We start from the raw sequence: 17,236 nt of genomic DNA, 5'->3' as shown, positions 1-17,236 counted from the left end.
TAAAACTAATTTTATTTTGAAAATTATTTATATCCTTTGAGATAAAGATATTTTGGATGTGGTCCCAGAACTAGGGTTGCAAGCTGTGACCTTAAGCACAATCCACACAAAATTAGTTTTCTCTCATAATTTCACATGAAACCTCTATTCCACACCTGGCATCATTGTTGAACTCCACACCAGTGTCTTACTTAGTTCAATGTACTAACTACCTATTGCTGTATAACCAATTATCCCACACTTGGAAGCTTAAAACATTTTATTATCTTATGTAGTTTCTCAGGGTCAGAATTCTGGGAGCCTCTTAGCCGGGTGGTTTTGAATCAGGTTCTTTCATGAGATTGGACCCAAGCTATCAGATGGGGCCACAGTTATCTCAAGGCTCAGTCAGGTGAAGAATCCACTTGTAAACTCATTCATGTGGTTGCTGCAAGCCTCCATTCCTCAGTAGCGGCTGGGCGGGGACAGGGTGGTTACCATGTAGACATCTCCTTGGGGCTGCTGACAACATGGTAACTGGCTTTCCTGAGAGAGACAGAGAGTGAGAGAGAATGAGAGAGAGAGAGAGAAAGAGAGAAGACACCCAAAATAGCCACTGCCTATGAGGATACAGAGTAACTGGAACTCTCATATGTTGTTAGTGGAAATGCAAATCATTTTAGAAAACAGGTTAGCAGTTTCTTATGAAGTTAAATATATAATGTATATTTACATTACGATCCAGCAATCCCTCTTCTAGGTATTTATTTAAGAGAAATTAAGACATATGTCCTATGCAAAAAAACCTGTATGTGAAAGTTTACAGTAACTTTAAGCATAATAACCAAAAACTAAAAATAATTCAATTGTTCTTCAACTTGTGAGTGTATATACAAAGTATGGCACATCCATACATAGGAATGCTATTAAGCAAAAAGAAGACGTGAACTATTGATACATGCAACAGATGAATAAAACTCAGAATCATTACGATAAGAAGCCAGACACAAAAGGCTATATACAAAGTGTGATTCCCTTATATGACATTCTGGAAAAGGCAAAACCTTAGGGACAGACATCAGTTTAGTGTTTGGGGGATGGAGTGAGGGGATGGACTCCAAAGGCACATACACAAATTTCTATATCTTGAGTATTAGTGATGATTACATGACTGTATATTTTTGTAGATATTCAGACCATACATCTTAGAAAGGATGGATTTATTGTATGTAGATTATACATCACTAAATCTGACTTTAAAAAATAATAAAAATAAAGGTAGGAAAGACATTTCATCAGAGGTAACACAAGAAAAGAGAAAAGGCATGGAAGTATGACTGTACCGCGCGTGCAAGACACTACGATATTACAACACTCAATATTACAAGGACATAACAATCAAAGCAAGGGGTTCCAGGCAGTGAAATCCTGATGTTTTCACAAACATCTCCATCTCCACCTCAAATTCAATATATCCAACATTACCTGCTTCCTTCTCTCCCCAGAAGAGCACCATCTTGCCTATTGATGATGTCATTTCCCTAGTCACTGAACCTCTAAAGCTCAGAATCATTCTTGACTACTTCTGTTACCTGTCCTAGTAAATCCACTCTACTCTCTTGCAATGCTGTGTTTTTTGTGGTGTGTGCGGGGGCAGCAGTCATGCGATGATGACAGAAGTGATTTTCTATTTCCCTTATATACCCTCTTACTTACCCCACTGCTGTCATACAGTTCAAGCTTTTATTTCCTCCCACCAGGCAGCCCTCTGCCTGGTCTTCGTGCACCTGATTACTCTCCCTTGTTGTCAGCTACCAAACCCATCCCACTACATCCTCATCAGAAGTGCAAGGTCCTTGTCGATGAAAAGATGCTCTCTACTTGATCCAAATCCACTTTTTAAGTTTATTCCTCAATACACCTAAGCCAACAACCTGCTTCAGAGCTGGCCAGCTTGAGTCGTTCATTCCTACCTGTGTGCGTTTACAGTTCTGCCAAAGGTGCCCACTCCTCTCCTCTCCACATATTTACCTCCTCCCTGTCCACCATGGCCCAGCACAAATCCTGCCTCCCCACTCTCACATCTCCCTTTCAAAGAAATTCTTCCAGTCACACGTTATTCCTTCTCTGAACTGCAACGCTTCTTGTTCCACCCTTCTGAGGTCTTCGAGTTAGATTGATAATGGTAGCTTGTATTTCTACAGCCCTTGAAAAGTTTCAAAGCCCTTCCTATTCCTCATTCTATTTGAGGTCTTCTCAAAAAACTTATGAGATAGTTCCTGTCTCAGAGATAAAGAATGTAGGGCTCCATAATGCACTGTAAATTGCCCAGGTCACACTGCTAAGTGGAAAATTTGTATTTATTTTTAATTTTTTTAAGTAGAAAAATTTTAATGTATATATTTTTTAAGATTATATTTATTTATTTGAGAAGGAGAGAGAGTGAGTGGAAGGGAGAGGGACAGAGAATCTGAAGCAGACTCCATGCTGAGCTCAGAACTGGACTCGGAGCTCAATCCCACAACCAGAAGATCACAACCTAAGCCAAAACCAAGGATCAGATGCTTAACCAACTGAACCATTCAGGCACACCTAAAATTTTTAATATATTTTTTAAATGAACAAATGAAGACAGAGCCAGGATCATGACTTAGAAATCAAGAGGAAGAGGCAAGACTTATTTGTTTGGTTTGATAAAATTGTAATATGTTCTACTTAACTCAATGTATTCAAAGAAGAGAAGAAACCATTTAAATGGAGAAGAAACTATTTAAAGTCCAAAAAAGACTGTAGTGCAGCCCCGGTGGCTTAGAGGTTTAGCATCGCCTTTAGCCCGGGGCGTGATCCTGGAGACCCGGGATCAAGTCCCAGGTCAGGTTCCCAGCATGGAGACTGCTTCTCCCTCTGCCTGTGTCTCTGCCTCTCTCTCTCCTCTGTGTCTCTCATGCATAAATGAATTAAAAAAATAAAATAAAACCTAAAAAAAAAGACTATGTAAAGTCAAAATTTGACCACGACTACATTCAAAGTGACCACATTGTCTGCTCAGCTTTTGTGAGACTGGTAAGACAAAGAGCAGAATTTAATCTAAACAGTTCAACATGGAACACGTGGTTGGTTAAGTTGGTGGAGCATGAGATCTTGGGGTTGTGAGTTTGAGCCCCATGTTGGGTGTAGAGATTACTTAAAAATCTTTTAAAAATAAATAAATATTTTTAAAATATAAATAAATAGACACTACATCTGAAACTAATGATGTACTATATGTTGGCTAATTGAATTTAAATTAAATAAATAAACAGTTCAACAGATGAATTTTTTAAAAACTTAAAGCTGGGAAACTATACCCTTAGCAAGCACTTATTTCTGTTTTTGTGACTGCTGGAGCTAACTGTGTGGGAGAGTTAACTGCTGCGTAAAAAAGTGAAATTAAAATTTTAAAGTTCTTATGTATATTTTTAGAGAACAGAAACAATTAAGATTAAATGTAACTCAAAATCCAGTTAGTAGAGTTGGCATTTAAATTGGCTGTTTAATTAGCAAAATTCTATATGATTAAAGTAGTCACTTGAAAATGTCTTTTAGAGCAAAGCATTTTAATATGCTTCAGTTCTTAGATGACCCGTATTACTGGATCTTCATGTTCCCCTCCGGAATTGACTTGTTATACAGTCTCAGTTAAGGGGCCCCTGGACTAATGATTTAAAAAGAAGCTTATCAGAACAAGAGCAGAAAGTGAATCTTATTTGACAATAAAATACACTAGGCCTTCATAAACTGTTAGCTATCTCTAGTAAATAAAAGATTAGAGGGAGAAAACTTTTTCCATACTGAAGACTTAGATGCCTAGCCTACTTTTCATCTGAGACAGTGAATGGGTGACTACCTTTGAGGGCATTGATGAATCAGCGAATTCTTCAGGGTGTGCTCCTGATCTGAAATATGTTTTAGGGACGCCTGGGTGGCTCAGTGGTTGAGCGTCTGCCTTTGACTCAGGGCCTGATCCTGGAGTCCTGGGATTGAGCCCCACATGGGGCTCCCTGCATGGAGCCTGCTTCTCCCTCTGCCTGTGTCTCTGCCTCTCTCTCTGTATGTTTCCCATGAATAAATATATAAAATATTTAAAAAATATATGTTTTAAACAAAGCACACATTTTAAAAACCCTTACATACAACTATAAGTCTTCGAGAAAAGATATGTAGTTCAATCCCTCTTTTACATTTAGATCTAGACTAAAATCATAACCAGTGGATAAAAATCCAAATAGTTTTTTTTTAAGATTTTATTTATTTATTCATAGAGACACAAAGAGAGAGAGAGAGAGGCAGAGACATAGGCAGAGGGAGAAGCAGGTTCCATGCAGGGAGCCCGACAAGGGACTCGGTCCTGGGTCTCCAGTATCACACCTTAGGCTGCAGGCGGCACTAAACCGCTGCGCCACAGGGGCTGCCCCCCAAATAGTTTTTTATTTTTTTTAAGTTTATTTTACTTTTTTCAAGATTTATTTATTTACTCATGAGAGACAGAGAGAGAGAGAGGCAGAGACACAGGCAGAGGGAGAAACAGGCTCCCCGCAGGGAGCCCATGCGGTACTGGATTCTGGATCCTGGGATCAGGACCCCAGCCGAAGGCAGCCACCCAACCGCTGAGCTACCCAGGTGTTCCTTAAATTTTATTATTAAGTAATCCCTAAGCCCAACATGGGGCTCAAACTTGCAACCCCAAAGATCAAGAACCATATGCTCTACCAACTGAGCTATACAGGGACCCTCAAATAGTTTTTTTAAAACTCCCCATGGCAGAGACTAGCTAGATATATGCCAAATGTCTTTTGGCCTCCTCTGTACCTGGATAAATTACATTTTCCTGACTTCCTTGCACCTAAAAGTAGGATCATATGATTACTACTTTTGAGTGAAATGTGAGAACGGATGTGTTACTGCCCCATCATGGCAGTTAAAAGGAGCATCCCTTCCCCCATGTACTCTCATTTTTCCCCTTTGTGCCATCTGGATGATGCCAGGTCCTTTGAGGTGACATGTTGAATCTGGCAGAGCCACAGCATGGAAGGAGCCGAATATCTAAAGGTCTGTAAACAGGGGTGCCTGGGTGGCTCGGAGGTTGAAAATCTTCCTTTGGCTCAGGTCATGATCCTGGGGTCCTGGGATAGAGTCCCACATCAGGCTCCCTGCAGGGAGCCTGCTTCTGTCTCTACCTCTCTCATGAATAAATAAGAAATCTTTAAAAATAAATAAATAAAAATAAAGGTCTGTATACAGAGACCCTCCTGACATTGTGATGCACAGCCCCATAACTCTCCACCTCCCACCACTGACTGCATTGATCTGTGAGGTGAGCTGGAGTTAAACTGCAATTTTGAGAAGTCTCTGGGGTTTGGGGGATTGTTTATTAGACCACTGGGTATTGGCCCGCCCACCTGCTAACTCTACCTTGAAAAGAAATTCCCACTGCCACTATAAATCACAGTGCCATGTCCAAGCAATGTTGCTTCACGCCCTTTTGTATTAGTTGCCTATGATAGAAGCCAGTGGATCCTAACCTTTTTGGAGTCAATGACTTTTTTGAACCTGATAAAAATTCAAAAACCTCTCCCTTGAAAAAGAAATGTACACGTTCTCACAATTTTATCTAAAATTTCAACATGTTTAAAGAACCCCAAGAAGCTCATCAATAGTTTCCCAGCCTAGATCCCTGATATCAGTAATTATTGTATTGGAAATGTAAAGGAGCTCTGAGTAAGTATTAAATGTGTATTAGTCTAAGCTTTTCAATTTTATTCATCATTCTTTTCATATACAGCTGCCCCATCATATTCATGCCTATGATCTTTGGATTTTAAAAATGCAGAAAATTAAGTGTTTCAACAATGATGTTTCTCTCACAGAGGAGAGATGTCAGTGTAGCAGTCCTGATGCCAAACATCAATTCTGTGACCATGCCTTTTGATTTCTGGATCGATTGTGAGCAGCCTCTACATCAGAACCATCAGCAATGCGATGGTCAATATTCTATGCCAGGTGCTGTGCAATTGCTTTTGGAAACAGAATCTTAACTACCTAGCGTGACCCTTGAAACCTTTTCAATTTTGTTTTGTCAAGCTCCCTAACTCCTTTGTCATCACTCCTCTAAATCAACTGTTTGTTCTTTTTTAAAAAATATTTATCTATTTTTGACAGACATAGAGAGAGAGTATGTGTGTGAACAAGCAGGGGGAAGGGCAGAAGAAGGGAGAGAATCCCAAGCAGTCTTTCTGATCTTACAACCCTGAAATCATAACCTGAGCTGAAACCAAGAGTCTCATGCTCAACCAACTGAGCCACCCAACTTTTTGTTCTTTTAATACATACTAGTCATGGTACACTGAACCTACCATGTCTCATGACTTTGCCTGTAATGTCTTTTCTTTGACTATCCAAAAATTCCTATTATCCTCTAAGATTCAGCCCTAGCAACACCTTTCTGGTAATCATCCCTGGCCTGCCCTATCCTGAGTGAAGCATCCCCAAGAGTACTCCTTCGATGTTGTCCAACCCTGCCATCATACATGGTGAGGATTCACTGCTCTGCCTCCCCTTGAATTGTTGTCTCCTTTGGAGTAAAGACTATTTTCTATTGCATATTCTTTATGTAGCATGGTGCCTGACACAGACTGAAGCATACCACCCATATAGCATGTCTAGGTTCCAGACAATATTAGAGAGTGAACAGTTTTTACTTGATTAATCTGTTAAACTCCCTTGAGTACCCTCAGCAGCTAAGATTTCTTTCTTTTTTTTTTAAGATTTATTTATTTATTCATGAGAGACAGACAGAGAGGGATCCCTGGGTGGCTCAGCGGTTTGGCGCCTGCCTTTGGCCCAGGGTGCAATCCTGGAGTCCTGGGATCGAGTCCCACATCGGGCTCCCGGCATGGAGCTTGCTTGTGTCTCTGCCTCTCTCTCTCTCTCTCTCTCTCTCTCTCTCTCTCTCTCTCTGTGTCTATCATGAATAAATAAATATTTAAAAGAGAGAGAGAGAGAGAGAGAGGCAGAGACACAGGCAGAGGGAGAAGCAAGGCTCCTCGCAGGGAGACTGATGTGGGACTCGATCCTGGGACTCCAGGATCATGCCCTGGGCCAAAGGCAGATGCTAAACTGCTGAGCTACCCAGGGATCCCCAGATTTCTTTATTGTAATATGACCAGTTGGTAAGTTAAAGGTAAGGATTCTAATATATTGGCTTTCTGGGATATATATATATATATATATATATATATATATATATATATATATATTCTACAGATAGAAAATATATGTATATATTCTAAAAAGAACTTAGCTTTATCACATATATAAAAATATAACATTATAAGATGTAACTGTATATTCGGTAACTTTCATTGAATGCCTCCCATGTACCAGATACTGTTCATCCAGACACCAATGATGGACAAACAAAAATTTATACATGAACAAAATATGTATGATCCCTGCCTTCCCAGTGCTTATGGTTGCGTAGGGGTAACAAGTACTAAATAAGCACAAATAAATATACACTTACAAATTGTAACAGTGTTCTGAAAGAAAAGAGACAAAATGTGAAACAAAATTTAAAGGAAACAAATTTTAGTTGAGAAATAGGCCTGAGAACTTTTAGAGTTTTTCTCTCCACATTAAAAAAAATCCATCAGAAATAAAGATGAATTAGCCATGCTTACTTCTTTCATCCTCATGCAATTTAACTCTCAAATTTCCCTAATAAAGGCATACCCTGAATTTTGGATATATAACTTCTCTTTTATATTTTTCTAATTTTCATTTTTTCCTAAATCGCCCATGAAGGATTGGTGGGGACTTCCTGTGGAGCCCCGACTTAAGCTTTCTGGTGAGTCACTCCTTAAGATTCCAACATATTTATTCAAAAGAAAAAAATTCTTAGGTATCCTGAAAGGTAGCAAGTAAGATAAACCTAGAAAAAGTTTGGGCTGTATCTCCACCTTGGATATAGTTACAGGTAATATCATGTTTATTTCCCCCTGCTTTCTCTCAAATAGAATATTTGGACGAGGATAAAATGATTATTTTTCCCCTTTTCCATTCCTTTATATCGTTTACCTAGAAGTAATTTACTTTCAGGATTGGATGGTAAGATTTAAGGCCCTGGAAAGGTTAAAGGATCAGGAATCTTCTCGATTCTATGGGTGGCTTCTTGCTATACAGTGTCTTCTAAAATTCAGCAATGCCGCTTCAAGGGCAAGGTTGCTCCTCTCACGTCTTGTCTATGGATTGCTGATCACATATATGCCACTGTCCCTCAACAAACTGGACTCTCTCAGCAAGCAGTTTGATAAAGATTGCAGGAGCCAAAAGCCATAAACAGTAACAAGACATTTGAAACAAATCAGAAGTCGCTATTGGCTTATTACTCTCTAAAAATGATTAATCTCCTTCATTCTCTTTTTTTAAAAGGAAGAAAGAAATATCTCTCTCTCTCTCTCTCTCACACACACACACACACACACTCAAACAAACTCATCTTGGGTTACAGCAGGATCTGAGTTTAACTATCAGATCAGATCGGATAAGGAGGGCAAGATCTGGGGCCAAGTTATTCAAGGTATAAATTTGCGAGTTAAACTGTGGAACCTCGGATCTTGGTTGATGAAACCATCATTATTATCATCATAGTTATAAGTTATTTCTGGGGGTCAGAACCCAGACTAAGCAGTTGATATACATCATTTCACCATAATAAGATCATAACAACTCTGAATGAAAGGAACAATCTTGACAGAAATGAAAAGACACTTAGAAAACTGGGAAGCAGTAGAGCCAACATTTGAACTCAAACCCTAGCTTCCCACAATCTAGGATGCTCTCTGATCAAGTATCAGTATTGTTTTCATCTGTTGTATATTGACTTTATTTTTTTTAATATTTTATTTATTTATTCATGAGAGACACAGAAAGAGAGAGGCAGAGACACAGGCAGAGGGAGAAGCAGGCTCCATGCAGGGAGCCTGATGTGGGACTTGATCTTGGAACTCTAGGATCACACCCTGGGCCGAAGGCAGACGCGGTTAACCGCTGAGCCACCCAGGCGTTCCTGTATATTGACTTTAAAAGCTCAACCTAAATGAATAAAAGAGTAGGAGCACAGGAGATTGTGTGACTGTAAATTGTCAAGCCTGAAGCACTGTTTCTGAATGCACACTACTTTGTTCACCTTCATTAACTCTACACATAGAAACCTGTCAAATTAGATACCAATAGTACTGTAATCCCATTTTCAAAGGGCAATTCTTTAACCTGGTAACTTACTACATCTTCCATCCAATGTGTATGCCAATTCTGTGTTTTTTAAACTAATGCTGGATTTCTCGAACCAATGTCTGCTATGAAGAGCAGGCATTCTTTAGAGAAAGCCATTTCCCTATTAAAATTATTAAGCTCTTCAATTATCTTGTCGGAGAACTCTTACAAAAAAATGTATCAGTGGGGGAGGGGAGAAAGAAAAATGTATTAGTTGAAAACCAATAGGTAGGGTGTGATTTCCACCTTCCCACTCACATAAGGTCCACCAGCAAGTCCTACTGATTCAGCCTCCGGGGTTGTCGCAAATCTGTTCACCTGGGTGTCTCTCGCCACCCCCTCCTCCCATAAAACCCTGCCGGTCTATTCTTCAGCAGTGCCACGGAGAATCTTTTTTTTATTATTATTTTTTATTGGAGTTCAATTTGCCAACATATTGCATAACACCCAGTGCTCATCCTGCCAAGTGCCCCCCTCAGTGCCCATCACCCAGTCACCCCAACCCCCTGCCCACTTCCCCTTCCACTACCTCTTGTTCATTTCCCAGAGTTAGGTGTCCAAGGAGAATCTTTTAAAGCACATCTGCCCCATCCACTGCCCACTTACACTCCTTTCATCTCTGCCCTTGCCAACTGGGCAATATCCCAGCCTGCTCCCATGGTCCCCTGAGCCCTGAGGGGCCTGCCTGACTCAGGCCCAGCTCTTCAGCCTTCTCTTTGGCACCTGTTCTTGGAACATAGCAGTGTCTCGCCTTCGCACGTGTTGCCCTACTAAACCTTGACTTGCATTTTGCTTGTCATCCCCACCACCCACCCTTCCCTTTCAGGGATGGAGTGAGACCGTCCATCCAAACCTTTTCACACTGGCCCATCTTTGTTCTTTTCTTGACCTGACCTTCTACTCTCCTCATTGCTCTGTCTGCTCAGCCACATCCTTCTTGCTGATTCTAGAGATAACAGTTTTTCACTTAAGGGCTATGCCTTCTGCCCCAAATACACTTTCCTCAGACACAACTCATCCTCTCCCTCACTTCCTATCTGCTCAGGTGTCGACCTCTCAGTGGGGCCTTCCCTGAGCATTACATTTAACATCACATCTCCTTGCACCTCCTTCTCCTCTCCTCTTTTTTTTCCCTCTCCTCTTTCTTTTCTCCCTATGCAGTCATCACCACCCCCTAATACACTCTATCAAATACATTTTTTTTAAAGTATTAGTTGAAATCTACAAAGTTACACTGTGGTTACAAATTAATCTTGATTTCTCAGTGGCTTAACTTGATGCAGATTTAGGGGATCCCTGGGTGGCTCAGTGGTTTAGCGCCTGCCTTTGGCCCAGGGCGTGATCCTGGAGTCCCAGGATCGAGTCTGCGGTTGGAGTCCTGCATCGGGCTCCCTGCATGGAGCCTGCTTCTCCCTCTGCTTATGTCTCTGCCTCTCTCTCTCTCTCTCTCTCTCTCTCTCTGTGTGTGTCTCATGAATAAATAAATAAAATCTTTTTAAAAAAACTTAATGCAGATTTATTTCTTGCTCATACTACACATCCATCACAGATCAGAGGAGTTTCTGGGACGCAGGCTGACCAAGGCCCCACCAACGTGTGGATGCTCTATATGGAACACATGCATCCTTGATCAGAAGAAAAGAGTGACTGAAAAATCATACATAGACTTTTCACTACCTCAATCTGAAGATGACTTTTGTTCCCAAACTAGTTACATGGGCTTACAAACTATAAGAGGACTGATAAATTAGGAGATCAAATGGAGCATTTAATGACCATTACTGTCTCTGCCACAAATAATAGTTATCTCATCTTTTATTCATCCATCTTCTCCTTTGAGAATAGAATAAATTATTGGTTAGGTTACATGAACTCAAATAGAAATCTTTTTTAAATTTTTGTTTTGTTTTATGCTCATTTAAAATCTGTATATACTTAAAGTAGCTTGAGAAAAAGAGTGAAAAAAGAAGAGTTTTTTTTTTTTTTTAAGAGTGATTTCTTGATATGTTAGCTAATGATTTCCATTGAGGCAAAATGGGTCTCTCCCATGCAATGGTCTCTCCCTTTGATATTTTTTTACCCTTGCATTTGACATTTTTCCATGATCTGGATACATGACCCAACTATGAAGAAAAGAAAGATAAACACCCTCTTATATAGATGATGTCTCTATTCAAACATTATAAGATGGGCTTCAAGAAAGAATTAACCATTACTTCCCCAAAAAAGGGTAGAGACTAAGTATTCCAGAATTAAAGTCATTATATTTGTTCAATCATTACCCAACATTAAATGGGCTCATGATTTAAAACCCTGTAAATCTGGGACACCTGGATGGCTCAGCGGTTGAGCATCTGCCTTTGGCTCAAGGAGTCATCCCAGAGTCCCAGGATCAAGGCCCACATCAGACTTCCTGCATGGAGCCTGCTTCTCCCTCTGCCTGTGTCTCTGCCTCTCTCTCTCTCTCTCTCTCTATCTCTCTCTCTCTCTCTCTCTCTGTCTCTATGAATAAATAAAATCTTTAAAAAAATAAGAATTATATGTCCAGTAAAGTTCAAGAAGCACTACTCTAAACCACATTCTTAACCTTTGGTCCTTGGATTCCTGGATAGGCCTCAGGAAGACTCTAAATCCCTTGAAATTGTATTTAAGTATTGTGCATTTGTACATTTTCTAGGGAGAGACTACATGACCATCATCAAATTTTTGAAAGGTTTTGCTTTGAATGTATTCACGCAGATTTTCTAAAATATTTTCTAAATTATTCTTTGTTTCTGACTAAAGAATCAGAGAGGTTTGTACCTTTACCACTTCTATTAATTATCTATTGCCACATGAGAAATTACTCCCAAATCGAGTGGTTTAAAATAACATTTATGAGATGCCTGGGTGGCTCAGCAGTTAAGCGCATCTACATTTGGCTCAGGGTGTGATCCTGGAGTCCCAGGATCGAGTCCCACACAGGGCTTCCTATGGGGAACCTGCTTCTCCCTCTGCCTGTGTCTCTGCCTCTCTCTTTCTGTGTCTTTCATGAATAAAAAAATAAAATATTTTTAAAAATAACATTCATTATATTGGTTTCTATGGGTCAGGAATTTGGAAATGGCTTGGCTTGGTACTTTGACTCAGGATCTCTTACAAGGATGCAGTCAAGCTTCTGACCCGGGTTGCAGTCCTGCAAGGGCTCAACTGTGGCTGGAAAAATCTACCTCCAAGCTCCCTCACATAGCTGTTGGCAGAAGAGTTCCTTATTAGCTATTGGCTGGTGACCTTAATTGCTCACTTAAGTGGGTCTCTCCATAACTTGCTTGAGTGCCCCTCAACACAGGGAGAGGGGGGTCTACCCCCAGAGCGAGTGAGCCAAGAGAAATACAGAATGAGGCAAGAAGTCACACTGCTTTTTATGACCTGTCTCCAGTTACATACTATCACTTCAGCCTGATTCTCTTCTGTATCACAATGGTTTTGTGAGGATTAGTTGACATGATGCATGTAAATAAATATCTTCGTTAAGTGTTTTTCACATGGTAAGTTCTTAGGAAGCGTAATCATTTCACTTAAGGCTACTATAAGGAGCAATCCTATAAAGATCACTATTATAGAAAATGTAAAGGTATTACTGAGGACACTGTCCACTATGCTCCTCAGAAATCTCTTCATGAAATACTATGGAAGGGTTTCTATTTGGACTCAGTGAAAAGAATAGATGATCCAACTCCTAGATATTGTTAGATGACTGTGTCCTTCCCGTGTTGACTGGTAGAAAGTATATAACCACATTCACGGCCTGACCTAGCAAGGGTACAAAGACCCTCTCAACAAGCATTTTATGCTCTACTCTTGCTCTTTACATTATTTTCCTACCCTGTGTTCTATCTACTCTGGCCCCTCACATGCCTAAAGTAATATTTTATTTTGTTTTATTATATAGAGTTTTGTAAGCTGTTGAAAACTTTTTGGAATCCTGTAAGGTATAAGATAATCTTTCAACTTTCACTAGTAAGGAAGAATGCATTAGTTACAGTAAGACATTAAGACATTCTCTCCATAACATGAAATTTAAACATTTTTAGTAATAGTTACTTACTGATGAAGGCTGTGGAAATCCTTCCCCCCCCCCTCCAAAATGCACAAACACACAAAAAAAATTTAGCATAGTTTTAGGGAGCTTATGCACTATGCTAAAGCCCATCCACAGACCCCAGGTTTAGAACCTATTTTCCACGAGTGTTTCCTTGATAATTAATTCAGAAGATTCCACTTCTCCAAACTTCCTACAAGTAAAGCAAAGTCTTTCATTGAGATCTGCATGACCCTGGGAGTACTCTAAGACTTTTCAAAGGATAACGGGGTGTGAATAGTTTTAGGACCATCAAATTTCCAAATCCTCAAATTCCATAGCCATTCTTTTCTAAACTTGATCTGCTTAAGAACATCTCACACTCAAGACATGTCTGTCCTCCTTTCCCACCTTCGCTTTCTTTTTATAATTGCATTTCTCATATTACAAAATAAAGATATGTCTCTCGTGCAGCCCAGAACTTACCATATTGTATTGCCCTGAGAGTAAAAACCAGAGAGTGAAAACATAGGGAGAATTCAGAATATCAAAAAAAAAAAAAAAATCAAAATATCTGTATTGATCAAGCCATCTCATTTAAAAATTTTTTTATTTAAATTCAATTTCCCAACATATAGTATAACACCCAGTGCTTATCCCATCAAGTGCCCTCTTTACTGCCCATCACCCAGTTACCCCATCCACCCATCCACCTCCCCTTCCACAACCCATTGTTTCCCAGAGTTAGGAGTCTCTCATGGTTTGTCTCCTTCTCTAATTTTTCCCCACTCAGTTTCCCTCCTTTCCCTTATAATCCCTTTCACTATTTCTTATATTCCACGTATGCATTAAACCATATGATGATTGTCTTTCGATTGACTTATTTCACTTAGCATAATACCTTCCAGTTCCAGTCACATCAAAGCAAATGGTGGGTATTCGTCCTTTCTGATGGCTGAGTAATGTTCCATTGTATATTGATGAAGCCATCTTTAATTGAGAGTAGACCTTAGCACCTTTCTCTGTCTTAAATTTATTTCCATTAAGAGTGAAGGAAATTGCTAGAAATCTTTGTTGAGATGTTTAAATTTTACTTTTTTAAGCAATCTCTGTGCCTAAGGTGGGGCTCAAACTCACAACCCTGAGATCAAGAGTCACATCCTGAGCCATTCAGGCCCCTTGAGATATTTCAATTTTATTTTATTTTATTTTATTTTATTTTATTTTATTTTTTATTTTTGAGATATTTCAATATTAGATGGATGGTAGAGGAGGACAGCAGAAGTCATGGCCATTTTTACTCAAAGACCTCATTATCTGGATCATCTACATAATATAACAAAGTGCATTGTCCCTGAAGATATACTCTCCTGAGAGCAAAACAAAAGAATCTTAGGCAAAATAATAGTCTTTTCTTTCACTTAGTAATGAATTCCTAGCAAAGCTCCATGACTTAATCTAAATACTTAACTCTAGCATTAGAATTAGGAAGGAACCAAGTGCCTGGGCGTTTCAGTTGGTTAAGAGTCTGCCTTTGGCTCAGGTCATGATCCCAAGGCCCTGGGATCAAGCTCTGCATGGGGGAGCCCGCTTCTACCTCTCCCTTTGTTGCTCCCTCTTGCTTGTGCTTTCTCTCTGTCAAATAAATAATTAAAATCTTAAAAAAAAAAAAGAATTAAGAAGGAGGATAATTGATTGGATGTATACTAATTTATACATTTGATTTAAAAAAGAAATCAGGGACGCCTGGGTGGATCAGCAGTCAAGCATCTGCCTTTGACTCCAGTCATGATCTCCGGGTCCTGGGATCGAGTCCTGCATTGGGCTCTCTGCAAGAGCCTGCTTTTCCCTCTGGCTATGTCTCTGAGTCTCTCTCTGTGTCTCTCATGAATAAATTTTAAAAAATCTTTAAAATAAATAAATAATAAATAATAAATCAGATTTCGTCTGATGGAAAGTATGATTTGGCTCATTGGCTGGACAAAAGGGCTGGTGTGGCCATTTTACATGTTGGACATTTTTCAATAGACTGAATGAATTAACCTAAAGTTCCAAAGATTTTACCTCCTCTCAGAAAAAAAAAAGTCAATCACAAGATATATTTGCAAAGGTGAATTGACATCAATAGTTTCTCAATATTCCCAACCCTTTCTGAGTACATTGGGATGCCTCTAAGTGAATGAGTAAGAGTAACTAATACTCATTTGCTAACTCTTAGTGAAGCCTCTTTGGGAGACTTCTGAGAAATCAAAGGACTCTAATGACTAACAAATACTTTGTAAGTTTTTGTGCTTTCAACAAAATTGATGGAGCCCCTAATCAAGTTGTCAGTTGCAATATTTTTAGCATATAACTTGAAAGAGGTTTTAAAAATTGAGTAATATTGCCACAACATAACTTCTTCCACTCCATTACATTGCCTGAATGTTTTGTGTTAATATTTTTCAAATCATAATACATATACATTGTTTTGGTAAATTAGAACTAAAAATATTTTTGTGGCCCAGAAGGATGTTAGGATTATCCACTAAAAATTTTCGAATATTGAAATATATTATGTTGGGATAAAATTGTGTGGAGAAATGCAATAGAAATTAATTTGAAAAGAAAAGGCGAGGATGCCTGGGTGACTCAGTCAGTTAAGCCTCTGCCTTCGGCTCAGGTCATGATCCAGAGTCCTGGGATCAGGTGCTGAGTCAGGCTCCCTCTCAGCAGGGAGTCTGCTTCTACCTCTCCCTCTGACTTGCCCTCCTCCTTGTCCTCTATCTCTGATGCTCTCTCTCAAATGGATAAACTCTTAAAAAGAAAGAGAAAGAAGAAAGAAGAAAGAAAGAAAGAAAGAAAGAAAGAAAGAAAGAAAGAAAGAAAGAAAGAAAGAAAAGAAAGAAAGAAGAAAAAGAAAGAAGGTGAAAGAAAGAAGGTGACAATGTAAAATTCCTTTATTAAAGAAGAGTTCATAAATTTTTTTAAATGGCTCATGATAGATATCAAATTGGTATAGCATTTGCATTACATGTGATACATTTAAAAGAGTGATATAACCATTTTAATTTAAAATGTCAAACTTAGAATATGCAGGAAATTACACAACTTGCAACTACTTAAATTTATGATAGAAATATTTTAGAACCTAAAAAATATATTGACTGGGCACATACATTATGAAAATTGATGAAGACCACTGCCCTGGAGCTCAGTCTTTGGTTTTCCACTTACTCTCTATCACCTGCTTAATCACGCTCATTGTTCAATTAGCCTCATCATCAACTTTAACTGTTAAAGGGAGATTCTCTGAGCAGACATCTTTACACATTTGCATTTTAGTTTATATTTCCAAATGTCTGTGGAACATCTCCAGTTACTGTTCTAACAACCTCATGCACAACTTGTTCAAACCAAACTTATTTCTCTTCCAAATTCTTATTCTATTTTTGTTAGTGTATGTATTTTTAAGTTACAAAAAAAAAAAAAAAAACCTAATACAAATGTAGCTTATTTTAGAAGGGGATTTATTGGTTCATATAACTGAGGCTTTCATTATGAGGGATAGTTGGACTGGTTTCAGGGCTCAAGCCTTGTCTTTGGAGCTCAGCAACCCTCCACAGCTTGATTCTCCCTCTACTGTGTGGGCATTAGTCACAGACTCCATATATATGATAGCAGATGGCTACAGCAGCTCTGGACTTCACAATCTCTGAGTTCTAACTCAGCAGTCAAGAGCATCTGCCTTTCTCCTCAAAAAAGACTCCTACTGTCTTATGGGTTCCTTTGAGATCAGTCACCCATAAATGACTAGGGCCAGGGGACCTGAATGCCTGGCCAGGATGGAATCGCCTGAATCACTTGCCTCCACAGTTCAGGGCCCAATAGAGTCCAGTGTGTGAG

General features: G+C 39.2%; 1 long non-coding RNA gene across 3 annotated transcripts in view; it reads right to left on the bottom strand.

Annotated features, from left to right (window-relative positions):
• Positions 1-270: 270 nt before the first annotated feature.
• LOC144317161 (uncharacterized) overlaps positions 271-17,236 on the bottom strand; it is a 47,804-nt gene continuing 30,838 nt past the window's right edge. For all 3 annotated transcript variants that reach the window (XR_013383060.1, XR_013383058.1, XR_013383059.1), the window contains one exon: positions 271-525. This is a non-coding gene — a long non-coding RNA (uncharacterized LOC144317161). The remainder of the gene's footprint in view (positions 526-17,236) is intronic.

This window comes from Canis aureus, chromosome 7 (assembly GCF_053574225.1).
Source record: "Canis aureus isolate CA01 chromosome 7, VMU_Caureus_v.1.0, whole genome shotgun sequence".
In the NCBI taxonomy this organism is placed as follows: Eukaryota; Metazoa; Chordata; class Mammalia; order Carnivora; family Canidae; genus Canis; species Canis aureus.
This window is presented reverse-complemented; position numbering and strand designations above follow the sequence as displayed.